At 35.0% G+C, this 23,972-nt stretch overlaps 1 long non-coding RNA gene across 1 annotated transcript; it reads left to right on the top strand.

Annotated features, from left to right (window-relative positions):
• Positions 1-13,250: 13,250 nt before the first annotated feature.
• LOC129035588 (uncharacterized) lies at positions 13,251-21,447 on the top strand. The gene is made up of 3 exons (XR_008502237.1): positions 13,251-13,409; positions 20,792-20,942; positions 21,081-21,447. It is a non-coding gene; the product is annotated as an uncharacterized LOC129035588 (long non-coding RNA).
• The last annotated feature ends 2,525 nt before the right edge of the window (positions 21,448-23,972 follow it).

Here is a 23,972-nt window from a genome sequence, read left to right as displayed (position 1 = left end):
GAGACTACATTTCTCACAATTCTCTTTCTGGCTATTTCCAAGTTGGCCTAGAGTTTAGACTAGCTATTTTACCCAAGACCATCAGTCATTTTTTAAAATATTTTTCTGAGCTAAGTTCAGTGCAGGGGTACTAGGTACCATTGCACCTCATGCACATTGTCACTTATCTGTCAGCTCATCTTGTGTGGGACAGCAAACAGAACTAAGGTTCCTTCAGCTCCTACTCCATCTTCCTTTTGCCTTCCCAAATCCTGGAACAGGTGTGTGTTTAGCTCCATGACAAAGAGCACTGGATTATCTTGCGTGGACTCCTATTGTCAAAACTGGAGGCTTAGGGAAGGTGAGAGCCTGATACACGTTCCAGGCTATCCTCATAGAATCCAGTTATTGATAATGAGGTACAGTTTGTCCTTGTTTTTCCCTAGCTCACATCCATCATCTCTTCCCAATTATCTTTCCTTCTGATGTCTGTCTCCATCACTAGACAGAAAGACAACCTTTATATAGATGGTTAAACCAGCTCCCACAAATGCATAAGGTCAAATCAGTATAATAAATCCTTATTATATATCACTTCCAGTGGTTCTGCTGATATAATCTGTAACTATGTGATAATTTAAAAGTTAATTAATCTCTAAGTCCTAGTTTCTTTTACTTTAAAATCCTAATAGTATCTACTTCAAAAGATTCTTGTGAAAAAATTAAGGTGATTATGTGAAGTGCTTAGTACAGTTGCTGGAACCTAATAGTTACTCAGGAAATGGTGGCTGTTATTCTGAAGATGAAGTAAATTTATAACAGGGCCTTAGTTTATACCAAATTCCATATGTAATCAACTTGATGGTAACCTCTTTAAGATAAGGGACTCTTAATGTTCTTAATTCCTCTTTTATTTTCTTTAGTAACTCTGAGGAAAGTAGCATACATTCTTTACATATTTTGCTCCTGATAAGAATATATATCAGAATATATAATTGTCAGTTGTAAGTTGTTTATGGAATAAGATATAATCTAGTAATAAATTATACCACAAAAATATCAATAGCACATTTCTTTAGACAGAATAAAATAATGCTTAATGGGGAAAAAGTTTTGAGAGATATGAAAAGATATACATATCATATTTAGATGGGTTGAGAGGTAAGTTAAAGAAATGAAAAGTGGGGACCAGAACATCAATAAATCTCTGCTATATCCACCTTTACACATGTCCTAAGATCAGCTGGGCATGGTGGCTCACACCTGCAATCCTAGCACTTTGGGAGGCCGAGGCTGGCAGATCTCTTGAGCTCAGGAGTTCAAGAACAGTCTGGGCAAAATGGTGAAACCCTGTCTCTACTGCCTGTTGCCCCAGCTACTTGGGAGGCCAAGTGGGGAGGATGGCTTGAGCCCATGAGGTAGAGGTAGCATTGAGCCCTGATGGTGCCACTGCACTCCAGCCTGGGCAACAGAGCCAGACCCTGTCTCAAAAATAAAATAAAATTTAACAAGTGTCCTAAAAGATTCTACTTTTAGATGGATTTTGTTTTTCAATTTAGGGGAATTTTGATCAAAGTAGTTCCTTAATATCAATCTACTGCAAAGTAAATTTAAAAAATAGTAGTCTCACTATTACATTTTTATTCAAAAAAGATTTTTGTTTTTACTTTTAAATTGTAATTATAAAGCACTCATACTTAAGGATCACATGCCAATTTATCAAAAAAATCATGTGCTCCCTTGCCAAGCATGTCAAATATAGAAAAACTTAATGTATAGAGGAGTTTTCCTTTAAATTAGATTCATGTGTTTTTCTGCAGTAAAACAAAAATGGCCTTTCATTACTCTATCCTGTATTTTCTGATGAATATGTAATTGGTTGACCTTTTGTAACATTCATCCACATCTGTAAAACTTTGTTAAAAGGTAGATTAAAAGTTGATATGAAGAGTAAGGCTGTTGAGTGTTGGAGAATCTGTGTTGCTTTCCAAGACTATCTTTAATAATTCTGAAAGCTGGGTGCTTCATCAGTCCAGACGTTTGAAGCCCTAATCCCTTCTGTTTCAAGAGATAACCCCTTATTTCCCTTTCCAAGCAAGTCCATCTGCTCAAACCGCTTGAGTTCAGAATCCAATAACTAGACAAGGAGTGAGTTTCCATCAGTTTCTCAGCAAACTGAGCATCCCTCCCAGGACAGCAGCAGCTTCAGTGATTATGAGGTCTATCAGAGAGACACATGAGTAACTGACAAGATCCGAAATGGGAGCTTTTTACTAAGCACTGCTCTGAAGGAGAGAGAAAGGCACATGTATGCAAGCACTTACACACAGGCACACAGCTGAAGAATGATCTGAGGAAAAAGGATCATAACAGCCATGCCATGTATCGTGACGTTTCAGTCAATGACCACATATACAATAGTGATCCCATTAGATTATAATAGAGCTGAAAAATTCTGATCAGCAGCTGTCCCAATGTAGTGCACAACAAAGTACTTTTTCTACGTTTAGCTATGTTTAGATACACAAATGCTCACCACTGTGTTACAATTGCCTATAGCATTCAATACAGTAACACGCTGTACAGGTTTGTAGCCTATGAGCAGTAGGCTATACCACGTGGCCTATGGGTACAGTAGGCTATACCAGCCAGGTTTGTGTAAGTACACTCTATGATGTTTACATAAGGACAAAATCACCAAAGGACATATTTCTCAGAACATATCTTTATGGTTAAGTGACATGACTGTATTTCCCAAGAAATTTACAAGCACAAAGAAGGAGACAAAATAATTGGAATACAAAATGATATGAAATTATTATTTTCTATGCAACTTTAGGCAATTTATTGGCTTGCTTTTGTCTCTAAGAATAAGATAAGATAAATCCATATTATTTCTTTTCTCAAAATAGCAAGTATTACTGTATGAGTTATATAAAATTAAAAATCCTTAAGCCACAAATAATATATCAGCCTAATAGTGGAAAAAAGAACTGGGGAGATAAATAGCACACTAATATGGAAGGAGTAAAAGAAAAGGAAGAACGCAAGAACAGCCACAGTAATAAACAGACCTGACAGCTAATTCAGATTCCTGCTCTGCAAATTTAGCATTATGAGGCTGAGAGCAGTTGATGAATAGAGGCAATAAAACCGTCTTGTATTTGAAGAACACTTTAAAATTTGTCTAAGTCTTTTCAAATAGTTACCTCAAACAAATAAACTGAAAATTTAAATAACCCATTCAAGGTCACAAAATTAATGCATGAAAGTCTGGCCTAGAAACCTGAGTCCCAATTGCTAGCCATTGTTCCTTGCAATAACAGTGCTGCTTTTGCAAGAAAGACTTCAATCAAGAATTATACACTTCAACATTTCAACATCTGGAGTCTAACTCATAATGGTATTCTGTAGTCTAAGAAAACTTCGTATGTATGTTATTTAGCCAGTATATCCTAAATAACCTTTTAAAAAATGTAAAAATATTTTTCCAGCTTCCACATGACTTCAGTTGGACTTTTGGATCCTGGTGATTGTGGAGGTATATAAAGCATACAAATTCAAGGCCCCTTGCAATTATTCCAAGGTTCATAATTTGGAAACTACTGATTTAGTCCAATTCTCTCAACTTACAGAGAGGAATCCAAAACCCAGGGAAATTAAGTGAATCACTCAAGGACATAAAGCAAGTTATTCAAAGAACCAAGAGTCTTACTACTCCATGCTGCTTTCCCTCCTCTCTCATTTGGGAACAATTTCTTTTTTGTTTCCCTCTTGGCATATTGTGGTTGTAGTTATCATGAGATTTTAATTCTATTTTGAGTGCTTGGTTGACTTGGAAACACTGTTTTCCATACTGCCTCTAGTTCATTCCAGTAGAGAATCCAATGATTTCTCTGTTCTCTGCTACTGATTGATAGAGTGCCAACAAACAGAGAAGAATTAAATAAAGAGAAACTCATGAAAAACAAATACGACTACACAAAATTACTAGGAAAAATAAATTTGAGGTGTTATCTTTGCCATCATTCAAATGATGACTTAAACTGAGTGTTTCAATTAACTCAATTTTTTTCTTTGCATACTGGGGCAAATCTTTCTATGAGACTTTGCGAAAGTGGAAAGATAATCTGAATAGTATACACATCTCACAAATAATTACAGTTAATTGGTACTAGTAGTTTTCTCAAAATTTGTTCTGTGATTAAGCTCATTTTGAATAAAGAAAATGATAAAGTAGTATCAGCCTATATTTTGGTATTTTCTTACACAATATTGTAACTTTTGCAGATAGAAGAGTAATACTAAGTATGCATTTTGTTCAGACAGTGATTTTGTTTTGGTTTAAAATGAACAAGTAGTAAACATTATATTTTCATTTGGTCAGTGTGACTTGCCCTGAAACATATTTTGATGTCTTTTACCTTTCTTTCTAAACTTGCATCTCTGAGTACTATAAAATTACCTGCCCAAAATGATGAACTCTCACCTCTCTTACTGACTCTTAGGAGAAATTAAGCCAATGAGATGGAAGTTCCAGGTTGAGTTCTCTCTGTTTTGTGGAAAGGGTGGCAACCAGGAACAACTTTTGATTGACATAATGAGACTGGGGATGTTGAAAACCTGGTCTGTGCAGAGGTCAAAAGGAGCATGTAAATGGGTAAATTCCCAAAGTGTCACATTTCTACAATATGTCACTTATCTGTCAACCTAAGTCTTCATGATCTAACTCTACTTCAACATTTTCCCTGAAAGTAAAGCTCAACAAATAATTAAATAATTTATTGCAAGAAAAGCCATAGGTTTGAAAACTCTCGTTAGTGTAAGAAGTTGAACAAGTAGTTTATTTACAAGTTCTAGTAGAATTAGCCAAGAGACAATACCTAGGTTTAGTGTCCATATTCCAATCCTGTAACTTAAACTCAATCTATTAGTTTCATTATAGGTAGGCAGCAAATCTGCTTGCCATATTCAAGGCTCACAGAATAACAGAATAATCTTTTTTTTTTTTTTGAATGAGGCAGGGTCTCAATCTGTTACCCAGGCTACAGTACAGTGGCACGATCATGGCTCACTGCAATCTCAACCCTTAGGGCTCAAGTGATTCTCCCAGCTTGGCCTCCCAGGTTGCTGGGACCATAGGCATGTGCTGCCATGCCTGGCTTTTTGTTGTTGTTGCTGTTGTTGTTGTCGAGACAGGGTCTCCCTATGTTGCCCAGGCTGGTCTCAAACTCCTGAACTCAGGCAATCTTCCCACCTCAGCCTCCCAAAGTGCTGAGATTACAGGCATGAGCCTCTACACCTGGCCAGAATAGCCCGTGTCTTAGACAGTGCTGATATCAGAGGAAAAAAAAATGGCACCACACACTACAAAGGTTCCTAATATTTTGGCTCAGAAGTATCACAGACATTCTAAAAATGTATATACTCAATCCATCCATCGATGCAAGTATCGTGGGCTGAAATGCTCAACAGGGGATAGAGGCATACAACCCTTCATTAGGGAGGAAAACTTGTTTGCTCTTATGATATATCTCACCTTCAATTATATTTTGTTTGATATCAAAATGCATTTTATGACTATCTCTTGAAAGAGATTTTTTCCTGGTACTTTTTTCTTGACTTTATTGGCAACCTTTCTGACCTATTTTATTTTCTAAGTATGTCTCTTGGGTAATGATATCTGAAATATCATTTTTAAAAATGTATTTCTGGATCTTAAATTTTAACCAGTATGGGACTATTACTTTTTTAATTGGTTAATTTAACCATTTACACGGTTATAATTACTATTAGCCTTTTCTTTTATCTAATTTATCTCTTAATAGTCACTACATTCTACTTTCTTTTCCCTTTCATGTCTTCCTGCCTTTCAGGCCTCATACTAGATACATACGTTTTCTTCAGTATTTCTTTTTCTTGTGGTAAGTATTTATAAATTTTTATCTTATACATTTGTATTTTAAGTACTTATAAATTTTTATCTTATTTTTAACAGTATCTAACGCTTATTTATATGTATGTCCAAATCTGAAACAAGAAGAGAATCTTTTTCTGCTTTCACCAGCTTTTGATATCCTTTTTCTCAAATAGCAGATACTATGTGAAGTTTATTTACAGACTGTTATGGGTATACATTTGTCAGAAATTGTTTACTCAGGCAACAATAAATGTCCGTAAGTTCTATACCTAAACTTCTCATATTTTAATGCATTTTACCTAGTTTGACTTATCTTCTAAATGTAATATAGTCTCTCAATATTCTCTCAGAGAAGGTCTTTTCATGGTAAAAAATCTGAGTCCATGTAAACCTAAAGTATTTTTATTTGGCTCACATTTAAATAATTAAAAATAAAATTCTAGGTTTAAATTTATTTTTCTTCAACAATTTGAAAATAATGTGTTATATTTTTGGACTTCATTGCCTTGAGAGAATTGATATTAATCTGATTTCTCATCAGTGATCACTTGCAGTGACCTATGTTTCTCTCTCATATTCTTTTAAATGTCATCTTGAAGCTGGGGCGTGGCGGCTCACACCTGTAATCCCAGCACTTTGGGAGGCCGAGGCGGGTGGATCACGAGGTCAGGAGATTGAAACACAGTGAAACCTTGTCTCTACTAAAAATACAAAAAATTAGCCAGGTGTGGTGGCACATGCCTGTAGTCCCACCTACTGGGGAGGCTGAGGCAGGAGAATTGCTTGAATCCGGGAGGTGGAGGTTGCAGTGAGCCAAGATCTCACCACTGCACTCCAGCCTGGGTGACAGAGCAAGACTCTGTCACAAAAAAAAAAAAAAAAAAAAATCATCTTCATCTCTGATGTTCTTATATGCCTACTGCACATCTGTTTATCTTTTTGCAGGCTCCCAGGTATGTTTTCAAACAGGGATCTCTTATCTTTTGAGGATAATGGATTATCATTTATTATTTCTTCAAATATTTTGTTCCCCTCATGTACTTCTGCTTCTGAGGTCTTCTCATAGCCAATGGTTAAATTTCTGCTTCTATGCTCCATTTTTATTTATTTTGTTTATTTGTTTTTATATCTCTTTGTGTTGAGAAACTTCTTGGAACTGCTTTTTCGCTCACTGATTTTTTTTCTTTGGCCAAATACAGTCAGCTATTAAACCCATTCACTGAATTCTTTATTTCAAAAATTGTCTCTTCAAAACCTATGTCTCTAATAGATTCTTCTTAATAACTCTCAATTTCGGCTTCATGTTTCCAATCCTCTTTCCCATCTTGCTGTGTGTGTCTACTATCCCTGTCCTCTGAAATGAGTTATTCACAGCCTTTGTTTCCTTTCACGGTGGTTTCACTAAAACTTCACTGTGAGCTCACCTTTAAAATACTTGGTACCATCAGTTGTCTACTAATACTGATTATTAAGGGAGGAGATAAAAACCTAGGCCCTAGCATAGGCACCTAGGGGTAAATATGTAGAGGGGAATTGAGGACACATTTCAAGGCAGAGAGTTTCTTGATTGACATCTGGGCTTTCTTGGTCATAATCTACTCAATTTCTCTTCCAGGATTCCCTTATCTACAACAGGGCTTTCAGATGTGCTGGCTGTGGCTCTGTTGTTTTCTTGAAACCATTTTTCACTGATACAATTTCCTAGTTGTGAGAGAGAGGGTGAAAGGGGAACATTGTGAGGATGCCTAATTACTTGCACTTGTGGTAGAACCATACCAGCCAGACCCAGAGTGGTTTTGATGTTACACTGATGCAGGCAGAGTGATGGGTAGAGAAAAGAACATATCTGGAAAGCTCTTTTTTATTTCTCCTTCAGAATCTGTGGTCCTTTTGAGTTCCTAAAAGGAGTGTTGTTAGTTGCTAAAAATGGGTCCTAGTCTCTCCTCTAGCCTCTCCTATGTTGTGTTTTAGTGAGGAAGTCAATAGCCTAGGCTAATTTTTCATTTTGCTAGAACTTGAATGTGAGTGTGTGTGTATGATGTATATATTGTCCCTCAGGAGATACATCTGATGTTCAGAGAATATTTATATAACTTGATGTTAGCATTAAGTGAAACTACCTTCCCAGTTTCTGCTGTTCATTGTCACTTAGGTTGTATCAACCTACAAAGTGAATTTGATAAGCTGGGGTTTTGTTTGCTTACCATCTACCGTCATCTATCATCTATCTATCTACCTAACTACTATCTATCTGTTAATAATCTATCCATCTATAATATTTATCCATCCATCCACCTACTTTCCTCTCCAACTGAGTAATTTAGGATTCAGAGCAATATTTGTAAAATATGATTGTTCATACCAACGAGATATTTGATAATGATTTGCATTTTCCTTGCAAGTTATATAGGTACTATAAAGAATAGCATTTTCCCAAGTGTTTTTACTTAAGAAACACAGGTAAATCGTTGATTTGTTTAGGTAAACAAATGTTAAAGTTATCTTCAACAAACAATTACTCAGAATTCTTTTTTTTTTTTTTTTGGAGTCAGAGTTTTGCTCTTGTCGCCCAGGCTGGAGTGCAGTGGTGCGATCTCAGCTCCCTGCAACCTCTGCCTCCTGGGTTCAAGCGATTCTCCTGCCTCAACCTCCTGAGTAGCTGGGATTATAGGCGCCCACCACCACGCCTGGCTAATTTTTTGTATTTTTAGTAGAGACGGGGTTTTGCTATGTTGGGCAGGCTGGTCTCGAACTCCTGACATCAGGTGATCCGCCCACCTCAGCCTCCTAAAGTGCTGGGAATACAGGCATGAGCCACTGTGCCTGGCCTACTCAGAATTCTTATTAATTTACATTGTGAATCTTTGGAAGGAAGTTATAGCATAAAGTATATATCAAAGCATAGTAAAAATTTTAATGTTTAGAGACTGCAGACAGCAAATAAAAGTATAATGAAAAGTGAAAATCTGCTACCTGCTATACTCTATTAATCTTTCCTTGCATTTTAAAAATATATAAGTCAACAAAATTTTATGTGTTCTTGTTTAAAAATAAACAAAAGATAATAATCACACTGTTGTACACCTTGTGGTTTCTTTTTGGACATTTTTTACATCTGTACTTATAAATGTGGAGTCAAAATTTGAAACTCAAAAGTGTAATCAAATGTTTTAAAGTTTCATGTTTCTGTTACCACTTTTTCTTCATGTTCTGTAAAATCCTGTACAATCCACACCAATATCCCAAAAATTACACCGAGAAGGACTGTTGCTGTTTTGCCTGATATAACTCTGAATTTTCCCTTCTAATTATACATCCCTGTTCACTGTCCTTCCTGCTAATAGAAATACAAATTAAATGAACCTGAAGTTGCTGGATAGCCCCACAACTATAACAATGAAATGATTCTAAGATTCTTTGCCTTGATTTATTCCATAATATAAAATATGTTATATAGGATGAATTTACTTCATTCTATTCCACCTCACTTAACCACATTGTGCTTAAATTTAATATAAACCAAATCTGGTTATTGACACCAAAACAGAACATCAATTCAATGAAAAAGGAATAATTAAATTTGGTATCTAACTAATTATTTGGCCCAAGTAGCTCTTCATTTTACAGAAAATTATCACTAACTCTTTATACCAAGATAATTAAGACCCGCCACAATTCTCTTCCATGGTAATTTTTTTCTTAAAAATATAAATAATTATCTTTTTCATGTATTCACCTCCTCACAATTAAAAATCCCCTGCTGTTAAAACCCATAGTAATTCATGGTTACATTTTTCACTTCAAGACAGTAGTCAATATTTCAGCCCAGGTCATGCTGAAGGCAATTGTGTACTCATCATCCTCACCACAGGCTTACGGTGTGAAACTGGACCACTTGTTTCCTTTACTCTAACTTATCCTGTCAATTGATTTTTCTGAACCTGTGGCATATAGCGCTCATACATTTTTTATATGGCCTCACCCAACCAATATAAAACACAAGTAAGCTACATTAGGGCTTTTTCTTCTTCTTCTTTTCTTTTTTTTTTTTAAATAAACATCAAGAACAGCCCATATTTAAAGCCAGGCCATAAAAGCATACCATTTTCTAGCTGAATAGAATTATGTAAATAATCTAGTTTAATAGCCTCACTTCCTTCAGCCAATTTACTTATTTTGTAGACTTAGATACTGAGACCCAGAGAAATTAAATTGCCATGATCTTGGAAATGGAGTCATGCAAATTAATTTCATCATATATTTTCACTCCCTGTTATTTTTCAGTACTGAAGCTTATAAACTTTATGCCCACGTCTATATTCAGAAAAACATATCCCAAAACCTTGGAAATCTTCAGAGTACAAGGAAGGGTATGAATTCTCCAAAAGTATACCTTTCAGCTTCCATGCGTGAGCAAGTACTCCATGGCAAATGTGTGGAAGAAACTAATAATCCTGACCCATCTGAGGGTAAAAGAGTAAAGAGAGAGAGTATGACAGCCAGAATAGAAAGTGATAGGAAAAATTAACAGACAAGATTGACAACGATTAAGACCTAAGGAATCAAGACACAAAGTATGGTATTGCTTCAAAATGATCATTTGGGATTTTTTTCTAAATGTAAAATGGTTTAAAATATGGCAACCCAATAATATTTGACCAATTTCTTTTTTCTCTAAATAAAATTTCTTATTTTGAGGGGTACACATAAAAATCAAGTAATTCCCATGATAAAACTTCCAATTGATCAAAAATATCAGTTTACCTAACACTAGTACACATTTATTTTTTAAACCTCACAAATCTACAAGAGCTTTGAGGCAGCTTTAACAATAGAGTTCAGTCTTCCAAAATCTACTGAAGGAAATCAATAATGTAGATTTGTTTGTGGAATCTTGGAAATGCAGCTATCATAATATTTGAGCAAAAGAATAGAATTAAGTCTACTCAACCCATTGCTCATCAATACAACATTGCATATGTTTCTGTGTGTGTACTAATATTAGTAAGTTTGGGAGTAGGACTTCTTTTTAAAATATATTATGCATTTTGTTACCGTGGTGAATAATTCATCAGGTTAAGTGAGGTGGAATAGAACAATCACTGGTGTGTATTTATGTATATTTAATGTGGAAAGTCATCTTCTATTTTTGGAGGTTCTTACCATAACCTACAGTGTATTTAAATTCAATTTATAGAAATACCATAAAAGGCCATTTTCCCTTGATGTACTAATCCATAGTTTTAATCATTACTGTAGCTTCAGGTTTTTCCAATTAGCCTTACAGGAAGGTACTATAGCTTAATTTTTCGTCATTTATATTTAATGCATAGACTGTTCATTTACAGAAATTAAAATCCTCACTTAAGTAATGTGTGAGCACTGCTGATAATCTCTGCCATCTGAGTGTCAGTTCAATAAGACACTGCTAGCAATCATCCTCAACTCAACATTCAATCTGTTAACTTTTTAAAGTAAAAAGAGACAGATCATATAGCGGCTTTTAGAACTAATTACACAATTAGGTAGCAAGACTTTGATGTGTAAAGGTTTCGAAGAGACTCGGTGCTAGGAACAAGAAAAAAATACAAAGATGAAGAATAGAAATAATTTGTTTCTATTCTCTTGGAAAACGCCAAAACTTTTGACACAATGGAAAAAAATATATGAAATATCCTTTGAGTATAATGCTAAGGCTGGGAGCCCAAGCTTGAGGCAAGTGTCATTTGACATTGCTAGAAAAACCTGTACTCTAAATCCTTGGTTTGAAATTTGCAAGCTCACATTACTTTTAGGAGAGCCATACCCAAATGTGTGAAGTTACTTCTGCAGAACACCAGTGGATCTGCTGCACTTGGCTACCCAAATCTTGGCATCTGCTTAATAGATGGCCAAATCTTTAAAATGAAATAATCATTAGAAGTTATGTCCTCCTCCACAAAAAGTAGCATTATTATTGGAGAAAATATTTTTATCATCATAATAAAATTACATTATTCCAAGGCCGGGCATGGTGGCTGACACCTGTAATCCCAGCACTTTAGGAGGTTGAGGCAGGTGGATCACTTGAGCTTAGGAATTCGAGACCAACCCGGCCAACATGGTGAAACCCTGTCTCTACTAAAAATACAAAGAATTAGCCAGTTGTGGTGGTGCACACCTGTAATCCCAGCTACCTGGGAGGATGAGACAGGAGAATCACTTGAACTCTGGAGGCGGAGGCTGCAGTGGGCCGAGATCATGCTACTGCACCTGGGCAGCAGAGCGAGACTCCATCTCAAAAAAAAAAAAAAAAAAAATTATTCCAGATAACATTTTATTTTCTATTTTACCTGTCTTAAGAAGAGAGAAACATTTTAAACCACAAGAACAAAAATATAATACTATCTTCAAATATCATCTAGTGAAAATTTCATAATTAACTTATTGTCCCTTTGAAAATACCAGATATGTGTAACTCTGTATGTTTATTTATTTCAGGACACAGTTCCTTAAAGGCAAAATAATATTCATTTGTCTTGATGACACTGATAAGGATTTGTTGAACTATTTTAATAACTTGTTCTTTAAAAACCCTCTTCAAACTGCCCAAGGAATCTAGGAAATATAAAATTTATTTTATACAGGCAAACCATGAAAATTATATCAAATGCACTATAATTCATCACAATTTATTTTAAAATCATAAAAAGTCATCAATACGTAGGCTGGACAAATACTTGATTGTTCCTGTATTTACATGGGATGGAAAACCTAGCTTTTAAGATAACTGTCATTATGAATAGTGAAACTACTTTTCCAAAAGTTGTATCAATGAGAAAATTACAACAGTAAGCTAAGCTAACTCAACTCCCATCTTGCCTTGCCCTTTATTATTTCTGGGCTATTGGACCAAGCTAATTTTGGAAGACATTTAGGCTACAGTTTAAATGATAATAAGAGTTGTTCAAAATTCAAAATTCAACCGCTTTTGTAAAGCTAATAGGAGACCATCAGGTTGAGGGGAGGAGAGGCACCTGAGTCCTGCTAAGGTGCAGACATTATTCCAGATGTTATAAGATATGCAACCTCCCCAGTTACTCCTACAAATAACACCACTTTTGTAGATTGGTCTTTTGAGATATCTTTCCAGGTTTTATTGCATGTCTGACAGCCATGGCTCCACCTGCATCAACAAACCCCCCCCACTCTTGTGGCCCCACCCAGAAGCAATTCAGCCTGCAGGACGACAGCTTCAACCCCCTATGATTTCATCCTTGCCCCCACCAATCAGCAGCAAGCACCTTGTTGCCTGGTCACTCCTTACCCTTCCCCCAAACTGCCCTTGAAAAACCCCTATCCTATGAGCTTTGAATGAGATGATTTGAGTAGGAACTCCATCTCTCACGTGGTGTGGCTGGCCTCGTGTCTATTAAATGCTTTCTCTACTACAGTGCTGTGGGCTGTCTTTATGCAGTGGGCAGGAAGAACCTCTCAGGCAGTTACAATTGCAAGTCCACAAATTAATTAGGTAACTTAAAACATATTTAGGATTATTTTATTTACTTATTTTTTGGGGGTAATGTTACTTCATCATCCAAGCCAGAATCTACTCTTATTCTGAAAGCTTTATTTTATTTAAATAAATTAGCAATAATTAAATTCCATTTTGCAAATTTGAATTTGGTATAAGGGTGAGGACTCAATGTGTACTCCTGCCTTCACAAGACCCTTTTAGAGTCCTGAGAACTGAATTTGTCACAACCAGTTATGAAATAAATCTTAGGGCTCATAAAGTAGGATGGTTTAATAAATAAAAAGCATAAGACAATGCATAATGTTTACTAAAAATTGTCCCAAGTATTATTGTTTTTCCTTTTATATTATCACATGTCAAAAATAGTTTTTCTATTTTATATAAAGTCCCTGTCAGCTCGTTGAAATTCCCAGATAGAAATAGAATGCTCATATCAATAATAGCAATAATACATTTCTACTTTTTAGTATAAACAGACTGAAACTTTGTGTCAGCTTTAATGCTGTTAGAATTGGCTTTTTAGTTGATCCTACTAGGTGTATCCAAATACCAATTAGGCCTTTCTTTCTTATTTTCTTATACATGGCAATTTATAAATTTTCAAAGTAATTCCCTTTATGTATTACATTTGTGAATGAGACAGCTGTTAAATTAATGACAATTGGCCCTTAAAAGACAAATAATAAATACAGAAAGTAAGAAAACTAATGAATCTGTGACCTACAAATACCCCACAAAAACCCATTATTATAACTTCCTTGCAAGTTGATATTGGCATAAAGTAGAAAACTTTTAAAATAGTTATAAATTGTTTTTATTTTTTATTGTATTATTTCCTCTTCCCATTCTATAAAGTTTTCTTCCAAATAATGTGGTGTTCTCTCATCTCCCATAACCCCAAGTTACTTAAGAGCACTCACTTCTGAATTGTGTAGGTGGTGGTAGCACATGTCAGGGAGAGGAGGCACTGGGCTGGAAGGAGAGAACGTTTTAGCGTGAGGCAGGGACAGTACACACAGCAGCTGACACTGAACAGAAACACCAAAATTAACTCAATCAGCTCTGTTGATATCTAATGGAGACAAAACCCTCCGTAATAACAATAAAATTCAAGAATATATATTATTTTCAGTCTTTAATTAACTTACAGAATTTTTTTTTCAAGTGTCTATACCAGTCATTGATTGAAAAACCACATTTTATGTTAAAAACTGGGCCAAGTTATTTTAAACTGATCAAAGAGAACCCCAAAAAAAAGCAAAAAAAGAAAAGAGAGAGAGAAGAAGAAACAAAGAGACTATCTTCCATTATAGCTAACTTCAGATTTCTGCTATAGCTGATGTGGGAATAATAAGTAAAGTTAAAAGCTCATCGAAGATAGTTTCATAGAAAAACCATGACTGGGACTTTATCTTTGCATTACAGACCCAGTGCTGTAACACACCAGATACGTGACTATCAAACTGAGAAGAAAGCGAGTAGGATTCAATATTTTTGTTAACTAGCTTTAGAAGAAATAAATAAGCTTTAGAAGAAATAAATAAGCCAGTTGATGTTGGTTGTCAATTGGCAGCTTTAAAATTAAAAGCCAAACTGGAATGTTTTCACATTTTCCTTTTCTTTTCCGTTGGACTAAGCAGATATGCACTGAAAGTAATTCAGGAGGGAAGAGGGCAATACAACAGCAGGTATGTCTGTTGATTTCTCAGGTAAACAACCATAATTGGTAAAGGGCATTTACAACAAGAAGCCACTTCCCATTCAATATCAATAACCTATTTAAATTGGATGGCCAACACTCACTCTACAGCACTACGGACACCTGGTCCAAACACATTTGTCCTTCCCAAGGTTTATAGAGGCCTTCCAGATTGTGAGAGACTGAGTTTTACGGCAGCAATTACTTTCTTTTTGGTTTAAACAAGAGAATGTGTAAGAGTAGTAACAAAATACTGTTCCGCACCACTCTGCAAATAACCAACTGGGTAGTTACTCCACTTTTGGTCTTTCAACTTGAGAGTAATAAACTACCTATTGTGCAAAGGTTATGGCTTTGCATGCTGCAGTTACATAGCAAGTTAATGTAGCAGCAACTTTCCAAATTAAAAATTCTGTGTTCTGTTTGAGGCTTTTTGTTTTACAGTCTCTGTTTATAGTAGTTACATGGGTATAATCAATTTTAATAGTTGACAACTAAACCACCTGTTTTGAAGTTAGAGTCCTGTGAAAAGTTACTATCTCTTCTAACTTCAGATGAAGGAGAAAAAGTTAAATCAGAAAATGTAATTGCTAAAAAACCAGAATAAGTCAAATCATTATCACAAATGTCACCCAGAGAAAAAAGAAAAGATCTTCTGTTAAGGTCAAACAATAAATCCTATTTTTTGCAATACCAGAGTTATTTCTAGTGAATGGAGGAGACATTTGCTCTTTAGTATGAGAGGTCAATTGAGTCAACTAATGAGATAAATTATACTTTATTGCTAATTTTAGGAGTCCAAAAAAGAGAATGTATTGCTTTAGTATCCGAGACAGACTTAGTCACTCAAGAGTGAGGTTGAATAGTTTTATTTTTCCTTATTGGTACACCTCAATTTCAGCAGGAACACAAGACATTTGTCATTCCCTAGCCTCACTCAGCTCACTGCCCCAGAACCAAGAGCACATGACCCTCCCCCGCCCCCTGCCATCTTCTATTTCAATATTCACAGTGTATGTCTGTGACTCCCAATTGAAGGGGCTTTCCTGCAAAGGAAGGATCATGCCGTATGTATCTTCAGTCCCGACAACCCCTAGACCAGTGCTTTAATTTAGCAGATACTCAACAGATAGATAAATGTTTGTTAAATAAATCAAACTTGGCAAAACATGGTAAATCAGATTACCTAAAAGTAAATAATGCAGATAAAAATATGTAAAGTTGCAGCACTATTTGGTTTTCAATTATTGAACCTTGATAGAGGAAGCACAAGTACAGATATAAAATAGCATTTTAAAATTGTTATTGACCTGCAGATTCATCCTTATCCACAAATTATTTGCGGCACAATGAAAAGGCTTTTAATTTCAAGGAAGCTCAGAAACAGAAATAAGTAAAACATTTCATTCTGTCTTTTTTCCTGTGTTAGAAGATCCACGTCCCAGAAAATGATTATACTTCACAGATAATATTTGGGATAGTAATTTTTCTCGATTGAGAAATGATATTAATTTTATATTCTTCCTTTCTCAAAGCTGTTTATTTTACATTGTTTCTTTAAAAAAAAATTACCTCTGAAGCAAAAGGCTTTAGCCAAGGCTACCCTAATTCACTGATTATGGAGATATGGTAGTTTATTTTCATTATTCACACAAATTTGTTCATCTGTTTTGGAATTTTTGTTTAAACAGCGTTAGTTTTCAAACCAAGTATGCATGCTTTTGGGAAGGATTCTCTTGGAAATTTTATCTGGTAGATGGTAAATATGGCTTTATTTATTTAAAAAAAATTGGAGGATAAATACATTTACTATGTATACTTGTGGACAAAAATTAAGCAAGAAATTTCTGAAATAATTTAAAATTTATTTCTTCATTCCTTAAACATTAGTTCAACATGTTATGTGAGTAGAACTTTTCTGTGTATCATAAGAAATTGAAAAATAGAAGGTAGAGTCCTTACCCTCAAAGAGATTATAATCTAGTAGTGGTACAAATATGTGTGTGTAATGTATTCAAATCCTTAGAAAATAACACATAATACACTGGAAAAATAAATGTGTATTAAGGGAGTCCGAGTGAATTCCCAGCATGGGCCACATTTAATTAGAGAGTGCTATCCCCAGCATCCTGAGATTTAATAAATTTAGATTGTTGGAGAGAATTTAATTGTTCCTTCTATTAGAAAGAATTATATGAACAAAGGTTCAGAGAAATAAAGGGACAATACTTATAAGAAGAATTTTTCAAAAAATTTTCTAGCCTGGATACACGAACAAAAATGGTAAAGATAAGAGATAAGTTGAGAAAGGATAGTGAATGAAAAGTCGCAAATTCTGAGTACTAAAATTGCCTCCCAGAAGAATAATAAATTTTAATTGGGAAACACTTTTGATGAGGTAGGTGCTATGTGTAGCACTTTACATATGATATTTTTTATCCTTTCCATAACTGATGAGTTAAATCTATTATCCCCACTTCGTAGATGAGGAAGATAAGGGGCTCCAAATCACACAGATCAGAGCCCTGACCTCTCTGAACCCAAATGCTGTGCTCTCTATAAACAATGTTTAGTAGGGAGAGGTTATGTGTACATTTGTGTTACACAGACATTTTCTAAGAGGTATGCAGACAGAGAGAGTTTTAAATAAATCAACTTCCTGATCTTCAGTTTCTTTACGTATTATATCCTAAAATTTATCAGACTGGATAACTACCTGTGATGGATGTATCAGTTTTCACAAGTGCTCTTCTCTTACTTTCTAAAAGAAAAGTGTATTTTACATCCATCTTGAATCTTACCAGAGTACACTGTCAGAGTACACACACCTTCAGGGCACTAAGCAAAGAAGTAATTCAAAATATTGGAGTCAATGTGAGAAATTACATTTCTGAAATACTAGAAAATGAAGTTCCTGCCAATCAGGAGATCTATAGCCTGACAACTAATGACAGTGTGCATAAGCACATAGGTTTCATCTGGAGCTTGTTAGAAATGCAAACTCTTAGCCCTGATACAGGTGAATTTTAAGATCTCCAGGTGATTCTTATACACATTAAAGTTTGAAACACACTGGTTTATAATTTTTACCTTCAATGAGGAGACACTAATCTAGCTGTCAGCCTATTTTTAACTTATTTTTGACGTTTGATCGATACATAAATTTTGTCACATAACATTAAATACACATTTTGCAAATTTTTATTTATAATGACAAATGTTTAAATGTCATTTAAAAATAGAGGGGCCATGTAATATTTCAAGGTCATTTAGGATCTACATGAACAAAAATTTGGAAGGCCACTTCTCTAAACTATCCTTATCACTGTCCAAAAAGGAGCCACTCTACGACATTGATTTTAAAAGTGACTTCATGAGGACAATGCTGAGAAAATCATCCTGGCAAGGGAAGAAGATGGCCTGATGTTTTATAGCAGGTGGTAATTTGTTAGATCCAAATTCTCAATCCATATCTACATATCATACATATATGACAATAGTTTTTTAAATACATAAACCTGGACGTCATACCTAGGATGTTGAAAATAAGTCCGAGGTTGGACCCCAATATCTGTATTTCTCAATGCTCTTCATATGACTCTGATGGATAGCGGAGAGGGTCACCGTCTCCTTATATTTGCTTCTACTCTTTTCTGGTGTGTTTGAGATGTGGCCAAGGCATGATAAAATCTCCCTTCCACAACTGAGATGTTTTTATGGTGAAATCCAACTAGTGTAGATATCTAAATTTCTACACACTCTGTCCATCTGTCCTCCAGGTGCTACAGAAATAGAAGTGTTAAGAAATATTTCAAAAAGTTGTGTCTTGATCAATTAGAAGGATAGACTCTCCTATAATTCTATAGGTAGGGCTGGGAGAAAAACAGATATGCAATTTTGGAAGTATTGACATATTTATTAGACATGTAGGTGGAATATTAAAGTTGAGTATACTAATTGGATAGATCAGTCTGGATTTCAGTATTTATAGAGATATAAATTTGAAAGCCATCTGTATATATACGGTATTTAGTTTAAGATCTGGATGAGGTTGCCAAAGAAGTGACTATAGACAAAGACTTAAATAACAAGTCCTGGACTGCCCTGACAACCTGCTGACAAATTCAGTGGTTTTACTAAAAGAAAAGTGTACTTAGGTTCTTAGCTTTTTTTTTTACCCAATAGTCCATTTCCTTCTCTTTCTTAAAACACTCTTTTTCTTTTATATTTTTAAAAACTCATTTGTCGGATTTTTCTTTTTCTTCACATCATCTCTTTGGCTCAAATCTTGTGCTTAATTGTTAATGGGCCATATTGCATAGTTTGTTCACTTTCTGTGTCCCTCTTTCTCTTTCCATCTTTATACACAGACACGTGCGTGCATGCGCGCGCACACACGCACACACACACACACACACACACACAGAGTCTGCAGGTGACTGCCTTGCGTCACTGATCCATTTTCAACAAAAATGTATTGAATACTTAAAGTGTATCAGCAACTCTTCTAAGATCTTAAGTACCACGGTAAACAAAAGAAACAAAAACTCCATCTCTAAAGAAGCTTATTCTAGTAGAGAAGAAAGATAACAAAGAATATAAATAAAGTATGTAGTATATTAGATGATGATAAGCTCAACTGAGAAAAAATAAGGAAAGGGAAAGAGTTATGAGATCTAGAGGCTTATAATAACCAAAGCAATGGAGTAAACATATCAAATGTATAAAAATCCATGATACAGAACACCCTCTCATTAATTTCAGGAGTTGTTAGAGAAATAAATTAGTAGAAAAATTGATCAACAAAAGTGAAAAATCAATAGTTTTTCTTGCCTTTCTTGTATAAACCATATTTCAAGGAAACCAAATAGATGAGAAGAACTATTATTTTAGAATTCTAACTTACAGATGTCAAGTAAGTGATCTAATTAGAAAATCACTATTTTGCAGCAAAGAATGAAAGAATTCATCTGGGAAATAATCACAGTGCTAAAGTAATTAGGTGAAACATTGATTGAGAATTTTATAATGTATTATTCAAGCTAACAACTCCTGAAAAAATATTGATTGGACATCATTACACACTTACTGATGTCATAGAATAGGAAATACAAAGAATTGCCCATGAAATATTCTTGCCAACACAATTGAACCTTGAATCCATTCAAATGTCTTGATATAAAAAGCAATTTACAGAAAATATAGGAGATAGAGAAACATAAAGAACACTATAAGCTACACTCAGCTAGATCAATGAGGTGGATCTTTGTTTGGGTCCTGGTTAAATTAACCAACTGTGAAAATATATTTTGGAGGCAAACAGAGAACTTTAAATATTTCCGAAGTATTACATTGTTCTAGGAAAGTATTAAGTTTGTTAGATGTGGTAACTTACTGTGAGTTTCTTTTTTTTCTTTAAGAAAGTATCCATCATCCAGTTAAACAACGCTTAACACATCTTTGCCATCTTGTTTCTTCTAAATTCCAATGCAATGAAGTTGAGATATTTTAAAGCCAATAGCAGATGTCACAATTAAAATATTAACAAACAAATTCTATGTTTCCCTCTAAGGGAGAAGGCATTTTTTTGTTATTGTCATTGTTGAATTTCTGAATTTTCAGGTAAAGAATAGAATTTCAGTAAAAGTTTTTCCTTCATGCCATTATTATTTTACAGAGACAGATACCTGAGTTCCCCAGTCTCCTGCACACAAGTTTGAGATCGGCTTGAATGACAGTACTGAAATTCAGTGTTAGAGGTAGCCTCTAAAAGGGGCTCTCATAATTTTCACCTCCTGGAATTCATGCCTTTGTGTAATACCTTCTCGGTGAGTGTGAGCTGGATTTAATGACTCGTTTGTAATAAGTAGAATATGGCAGAAGTGATGAGACATCACTTCTGAGATTAGATTGTAGATGGTTGTGGCTTCCATCTTGCGTGCTTTGGTTCTTTCTTCCTCTCTCAGATCACTTGCATCTGGAGAAAGCCACTGCCATGACATGAAGTAGCCCTGAAGTGAGACCCAGATGAGTACGTTTAGAAATAGATCTTCTGTGGCCAGCCAACAGTGACGTGAGTGAGTTCAGAAGCAGATCTTCACCTAGTTGAACCATCTAATGACAGCAGCCCCAAACAAGTTTGATGGCTACTTTGTAAGACACAGACCCTAAGGTTGAATCACCCAGATATATCACTATGAGATTCCTCACACACAGACATGGTGAGGTAATAGATGTCTCTTGCCTGGGGTACTTTTTAATGCAGCTATAAATAATACAATCAGGATAAGAAGGGATAAATATTGCCAGAAAAAAATAAAATGTGTCACAGACAAAGGAGTTTTGGTTTTTCTTTCTCTCCCTTTTTAGGCTCTACATGTTACTAACCCTATCACTGATAAATGTCCTCTGTGGGACTCTCTGACTCACACTCTCATGTTTGCCTTGGGTTCGCCTATATTCCTCTTGTCTCATCCCTTTCCCCTCTTTTTACTTTTATTTTCCCATAGCACCTGCTTGCCTTAACTCAGCCTTTTAAGGTTATTGAATCACTTCAAAATTGACATTGGAAGTTGTTTTAGCTATTAGAAAAACATTATATTCATTATTATAAGAATATGAAAATTTCCTGCTTCTATGGATATGCAACCTAAGTATTTGATAACAGGATAACAAATAGAGGATAAGTGTTTTACACCTCTGTCCCAGGTCAGGCAAAGCCTACTTGGGGTATTTGGAAGAAAAGATAGAGTAAGTTAACACATTTTTGACTGTAGGTGTTTTATAACTCTAGTCTGAGCTAGCAAATGAAAATTTCTCAGTCTTAAAGATGAAGCAAAATGCTAATAAAATAATGTAAAACTATTTGCTCTTTAGTTTAATACCACAGGATCTGTATGCTTGGATCTACATGATGTGTTTGTTATAAAATAATTTCCCAGCAGTGTCAGCATTGGTATAGCTCTGTTGTTTTACAACATGCCACTGCAACTTGTTTAATATAAAATTAAGTCATAATTAGACAAAATGAAACTGAATAATACATTCATGTTAAAAAAAAATGTGGTACCAGAGATTCAAGACAAAGCCAATAGAGAAAGGTGTCTGATCTGCTTCATCAGTTGCATCATTAACATCATCACATGGAGTTTAATAAATGACAGGCACTTTTGGAAGTACATCCCTTATCTAATTTAATTCTTTCAGAAACCATGTGAGGTATGCACCACTATTATTCCCATTTTAACATGCGACAAATGAGATGCAGAGGGACTAAATAACTTACTCATGGTATCAGAGCTATTCAGTGGCTCCAGAATTTATGTTCTTTATTGCAGTACAATACTTTAATATCTCTACTTAAAACAAGCATTTAGCTTGCCTAAAATTACTGTTGATAGGGTCTGAACCAAGATCAATGAATCTATCATAGTAATAAATATAACAGTGAATCTATCATAGAATCTTTCTTCTATGCCTTTCTATGCATAGAAATGCAGAAACACAAACATGTAGACTAATTAGTAATACCCGTGCATGTTTAATTTGTTTTTTAAGAAGTCTGTTGCCAAGGAAATGGGCACCAAGTCATAAGTCTTTATAATACCATAAGCCAGGTCAGAAATTACAAAAAATCATTGATGAAGAATATTCAAATAGTTTTATATTTTTTTCTAACTAATATATTGATTATTCTTTAAGAATGTGTAATCCATTTTGTGCTATCTGTGTTAGTCCATTTTCACACTGCTGATAAAGACATACCCAAGACTAGGCAATTTACAAAAGAAAGCCGTTTAATGGACTTACAGTTCCACATGGCTGGGGAGGCCTCACAATCATGGCAAAAGGCAAGGAGAAAGAGGAGCAAGTCATGTCTTATGTGGATGGAAACAGGCAAAGAAAGAGAGCTTATGCAGGGGAACTACTTTTTTTAAAACCATCATATCTTGTGAGACTTATTCACTATCACAAAGAAAGCATGGGAAAGATCTGCCCCCATGATTCAATTACCTCCCACTGAGTCCCTCCCACAACACGTGGGAATTGAAGATGAGATTTAGGTGAGGACACAGCCAAAACATATCACTATCTAAGCAGTAATTATCTCTAGATATTTGTTAACCAGGTAAAGATTTCATTAATGAGCATGACCATTAATATAATATTCAGGTTTCCAGTTCAAAGTGCCATTATTATAATTTTATTTGTCTTTAAGATATTTTTATGTTTGCAACAATTTAGCCGCTCTTAATTGTGATTTATAGTAAAGTCTAGCTTCTTATTGCTAAAGATAAAAAAATGCAAGGAGCATTCCTTTTATTCTCTATACCACCTTTATTTGTAAACTTTAAATTGTTTTTGTCTTCATTAGAGTATTTGTTTGCAGTGCTAACAAAGAGGATAACAATGAATATTTCATGTCTAAAACACCAAAAGCAATGGCAACAAAAGCCAAAATTGACAAATGGGATCTAATTAAACTCAAGAGCTTCTGCACAGCAAAAGAAACTACCATCAGAGTGAACAGGCAACCTACAAAATGGGAGAAAATTTTCGCAACCTACTCATCTGACAAAGGGCTAATATCCAGAATCTACAATGAACTCCAACAAATTTACAAGAAAAAAACAAACAACCCCATCAAAAAGTGGGTGAAGGACATGAACAGACACTTCTCAAAAGAAGACATTAATGCAGCCAAAAAACACATGAAAAAATGCTCACCATCACTGGCCATCAGAGAAATGCAAATCAAAACCACAATGAGATACCATCTCACACCAGTTAGAATGGCAATCATTAAAAAGTCAGGAAACAACAGGTGCTGGAGAGGATGTGGAGAAATAGGAACACTT

This window comes from Pongo pygmaeus, chromosome 3, assembly GCF_028885625.2.
Source record: "Pongo pygmaeus isolate AG05252 chromosome 3, NHGRI_mPonPyg2-v2.0_pri, whole genome shotgun sequence".
Classification (NCBI taxonomy): domain Eukaryota; kingdom Metazoa; phylum Chordata; class Mammalia; order Primates; family Hominidae; genus Pongo; species Pongo pygmaeus.
Note: the sequence above shows the minus strand (reverse complement) of the source record. Positions and strands in the feature narration are given on the sequence as shown.